Below are 6000 nucleotides of genomic sequence, written 5' to 3'. Positions count from 1 at the left end.
CCCTAACCCTAAACCTAACACCTATCACTACCCCTACTTCTAACCCTAATCCTAAACATAAACCTAACCCTTACCCTTAAGCTTAACCCTAACCCATAACCCTAACCCAAACCTCAACCCTAGCATTAACTCCTAACCCTAAATCTAACCCTATCCTTTAACCCTAAACATAAAGCTAAACCCCTAACCCTAACACTAACTCCAAACCCTAAACCCTAACCCCTAACCTTAACACTATCCCAAACCATGACCCCAAAACCACTAACCCTAAACCTAACAGTTAACTCTAAGACTAACCGTTAAACCTTACTCAAAACCTTAATGCCAAACGCTACCCTAACCATTAACCCTAAACCTAACACTTAACACTAACCCTAACCCTAACCCTAATCCCTAACCCTATCCATAACCCCTAACCATAATCTGTAACCTAACACTAACTCCTAACCCTAATCCTAACTCTAACCTCTAACCCCTATCAATAACCCTAATCCTAACACTATCACAGACCATAACGCTAGTCCTAACACCTAACCCTAACCTTAATTCTAACTTTCAGCCTAAACCTAAACCTAACACTATCCCATGAACCTAACTGTTACCCCTAGTCCTAAGCCAACCCTAATGCTGACCCTAACCATTAACCCTAACCCTAACACTAAACCCTAACCCTAACCCTAAACCTAACCCCTAACCATAACCTAAACCTTATCTCTATCCCTAACCCTAAACACTAACACTAACAGTTAACCTAACCCTAACCCATAACCCTAACTCCAACCCTGACTCCTAACCCTAACCCTAAACCTAGACCTAAGTTAAACCCTAGCTCTTAGCTAGCCCTAGCTCTAGACCAAGTCCTAACCCTATCCCTAGTCCTAGTCCTAGCCCTGACACTAACCCTAACACTAAACCTAACCCTAGCCCTGGCCCTAGCTCTAGCCCTATACTTAACCCTAAACCTAACCCTAAACCTAAAACTATCTCTCAACCTGACCCTAACCCTAAGAGCTCTAACTTCTAACCATAACGGCAAACCCTAACTCTATCACTAAATCCAACCCTAACCGCTAACACTAACCCTAATCCTAACCCTAAGCCTGAACCCTAACCCAAACACTAATGCCCTAAAAATTAATCTATCCCTAATCCCTAAGCATAACCCTACCCTACACCTAACACAACCCTTAAACTAACCCTAAACCTAACCCTAAAATAATCCTACCAAAACCCTAAACCCTAACCCTAAACCTAATGTTTAACCCTAATCCTAACTCGCACACTAACCCTAAACATAAACCTAACCCTAAACCCTAATCCTAAACTGAACACTAACCCAAGCCCTAACACTAACACTAACTCCGAACCTGAACCCTAACCCTAACCTCTAACCCTAAACCTAACCCCAGCCCTAACCCTAACCATATCTCCAAACCTAGACCTAGACCTAACACTATCCCTAGCCATAGCCCTAGCCCTAGCCCTAATCAAAGCCTTAGCCCTAGCCCTAACCTTAACCTTAACCATAAACATAAGCCTAGCCTTAGGCCTAGGTCTGGTGAGAACCCTAGCCCTAACACTAAACCTAACACTATCCCTAACCCTAACCATAACCCTGACAAGCCTAACTCCTAACACTAACCCTAACCCTAACCCTAACCTTAACACCCCTAACCCCTAACCCTAACAATAACCCTAACCCCAAACCCTAACACCAACTCTAACCGCAAACCCTAACCTTAATGCTAACCCTAACCCTAAATCTAACCCTAACTCTAACACTAACACCTAACCCTAACCCTAATTCTAACACTAACCCTAAACATAAATCTAACCTTAACCCCTAAACCAAACCCTAAACCCTAATCCTAATCCTAACCCTAACGCTAAACCTAAACCTAAACCCTAACCCTAACTCTAATCCCTAACCTTAACCCTAACCCTAACTCCTAACACTAACCCTAACCCTAACCCCTAACCCCTAACTCTAACCTTAACACTAATACTAACCCCTAAACCTAACCCTAACACTAACCTCTAACCCCTAACATTAACCCTAACACTAACACTAATCCCTAAACCTAACCCTAACTCTAATGCTAAGAATAACCCTAACACTAACTCTAAACCCTAACCCCTAACCATAACCCTAAACCCTAACCCCTAACCATAACCCTAATGCTAACTCTAACTGTAACCCTAACCCCTAATCATAACCTTAACCCTAACCCCTATCCATAACTCTAATTCTAACCTGCAGCCTAAACCTAAACCAAACCCTAAACCTTACCCCTAATCCTAAAACCTATTCCTAACCCTAACCCTAACCATAACCACTAACCCTAACCCTAACACTAATTTTAGCACCTAACAATAACCCAAACTCTAACCCTGACCCTTAACCCTAATCTTAACCATAAACCTAACCCTAACACCTAACCCTAACACTAACAGCTAAACCTAATCCTAACCCTATCCCTTACCCATAAACCTAACACTAAAACCCTAACTCTAACAGTAACACCGAACATTAACCCCTAACCTTAACATTAACCATATCCCCTAAACCAAACTGTACATCCTAACCCTAACAGTTAACCCTAAGACTAATTGTTAAACCTTACCCTAACCGTAACCCTGGCCCCAAACTTAACCCTAACCCTAACAGTTAACCCTAACCCTAACCCTAACACCTAACCCTAAACCTAACCCCTACCCCTAACTCTAACACTGACACCAAATCCTAAACCTTACCCTGACCCTAACACCTAACCCTAAACCTAACCCTAATCCTAAACCTAGCCCTAAGTTCAACCCTAGCTCTAAACCTAGACCTAGCCCTAGTCCTAGAACTAACCCTAGCCCTAGTCCTAGCCTTAGCCTGGATATTAACCCTAACCCTAAAACTAACCCTAGCCCTAGCCCTAGCTCTAGCTCTAGCTGTGTCTCTAAACCTAACACTATTCCTAACCATGACCCTAAGCCTAACAGCCCTAACCCCTAACCATAAACCCAAACCCTAACTCTATCATTAACCTAACACTATCCACTAACCCTAACCCTAACCCTAACCCTAACTCTAACCCATAACCCTAACCATAACCCTAACTCTAACCGCTAACCCTAACCCTAATTCTAACACTAACCCTAAACCTAAACCTAACCATAACCACTAACCTTAACCCTTAATCCTAACCCTAATCTTAACACTAATCCTAAACATAAAACCTAACCCTATTGCTAACCTTAAAGCCTAACGCCTAACCCTAACCCTAATCATAACCCTAAACCCTAACCCTAACCCCTAACAGTAACCCTAATGCCTAACCCAAGCTCTAACCTAACCCTAACAACTAACCCTAACAGTAACCCTAAACCTAATCACAAACCCTAATTCTAAACCTAACACGAACCCTAACAACTCTAACCCCTAATCCTAACCCTACCCGAATATTATCCCCTAACCCTAACCCTAAACCTAACACCCATCCCTAACCCTACTTCTAACCCTAACCCTAAACATAAACCTAACCATTACCCTTAACCTTAACCCTAACCCATAACCCTAACCCAACCCTAAACATAACATTAATCCCTAACCCTAAATCTAACCCTATCCCTTACCCTTAAACCTAAAATTAACCCCCAACCCTAACACTAACCACAATCTCTAACCCCTAAACCCTAACCTTAACACTATCCCCAATGGCAAACCACAAACCACTAACCCTAAACATAAAAGTTAATGCTAAGACTAACTGTTAAACCTTATCCTAACCCTTAACCGTAAATGCTACCCTAACTATTAACCCTAAACCTAACACTTAACATGAACCCTAAGCCTAACCATAACTTTAAACCTAGTCCTAACACCTTACCCTAAACCTAAACCTAACCCTATCCCTTACCATAACATTAACCAGAACACTAACCCTAACCCTAATCCCTTACCCAAACCCTAACCCTAACCCCTAAAATTAACGCTACCCCAAATGCTAACCCTAACCTAAACCTAACATAACCCTAAACACTAACCCTAACCGTAACCTCTAACCCTATACCTCATTCTAACCTGAACCCTAAACATAAACCTAACCCTAAAGCCTAACCCTAAACCCTAATCATAACCCTAACACCAACCCTAGCCCTAATGCTAAACACTAACCCTAACCCTAAAACTAACCCCTAACCCTAACCGTAACAATTACCCTAACCTCTAACCCTAACCTTAATCCCCAAATCTAACATAACCCTATCCATAACCCCTAACCCTAACCCTTAACCTAACCCTAACCTCTAACCCAAACCCTAACCATAATCCCTAAACTTTACCCTAACCCTAACCCCAAACACTAACCATAATCCTAACTCTAACCACTAACTCTAACCCTAACACTAACCCTAAGCCTAAACCTAACCCTAACCACTAACCCTAACCCCTAATCCTACCCCTAACCCTAACCCTAAACCTAAAACCTAACCCTATCGCTAACCCTAACCCTAACGCCTAACCCTAACCCTAACCCTAACCGTAACCCTAACCCTAACCCCTAACCATAACCCTAGTGCCTAACCCAAACGCTTACCCTAAACCTAACCCCTAACCCTAACTCTAAACCTAACCCCAAACCCTAACCCTAACCCTAAACCTTACACCGATTCCTAACCCTACTTCTAACCCTAACCCTAAACATAAACCTAACAGTTGCCCTTAAACTTAACCCTAATCCATAACCCTAACCCAAACCTGAACACTAACATTTACCTCTAACACTAAATGAAACCCTATCCTATACCCATAAACCTAAAACTAAACCCTTAACCCTAACACTAACCCCAAACTTTAACCAGTAACCCCTAACCTTACACTATCCTTAACCCTGAACCTGAAACCGCTAACCCTAACAGTTAACCCTAAGACTAAACGTTAAACCTTATGCTAACCCTTAAACCTAAACGCTACCCTAACCATTAATCCTAAATCTAACACTTAACACTAACCCTAAACCTAACCCTAACACCTAACCCTAACTCTAAACCTAACCCTACCCTTAACCATAACACTAACCAGAACACTAACCCTAACCTTAACCCCTAACCCGAACCCTAACACTAATCCCCTAACAATAAACGTACCCGTAATCGCTAACTCTAATCCTAACCCTAAACCTAACACAACTCTTACACTAACCCTAAACCTAACCCTAACCCTAACCCTAACCTAAATCTACCATAACCCTAAGCGCTAACCCTAACCCTAACCCAAACCCGAACACTAACTTCTAAACCTAATCCTAATACTAACCCTAACCCTGAACATAAACCTAACCCTACACACTAACCCTAACCCCTAATCCTAACCCTAACACTAACAGCCCTGACACTAAATCCTAACCCTAACCCTAAACCTTACCCGAACTTCTAACTGTAATCCTAATCCCTAACACTAACCTAACCCTATCCATAAGCCCTAACCATAACACTTCACCTAACCCTAACCCCTAAACATAACACTAATCCCAACCCTAACCATAACCCTAATGGCTAACCCTATCCCTAATCCCAGGCCTAACCCTAACCCTAGATCTAACCGAAACCTGGACCTAACCCTTGCCCTAGCCATAGACTTAGCCCTAGCTCTTATCATAGCCCTAGCCCTAGCCCTAACACTAACTCTAAATATAACCCTGACACCTAACCCTAACGCTAAACCTAACCCAATCCCTAACCATAACACTAACCAGACACTAACCTTAACCCTAACCCCTAACCCCAAATATAACCCTAACTCCCTAGCCCTAAACCTACACCTAATCCCTAACCCTAACCCTAAACCTAACACAACACTTACACTAACCCTAATCCTAACCCTAAACTAAACTTACCAAAACCCCAAACCCTAACCCTAAGCCAAACCCTAACCCTAAACCCTAAACCTAATCATAATTCTAACCCTAACCATCAATATAAACCTAACACTAAACCCTAACCCTAACCCCT

Source organism: Lemur catta, unplaced genomic scaffold (assembly GCF_020740605.2).
Source record: "Lemur catta isolate mLemCat1 unplaced genomic scaffold, mLemCat1.pri scaffold_81_ctg1, whole genome shotgun sequence".
In the NCBI taxonomy this organism is placed as follows: Eukaryota; Metazoa; Chordata; class Mammalia; order Primates; family Lemuridae; genus Lemur; species Lemur catta.
This window is presented reverse-complemented; position numbering follows the sequence as displayed.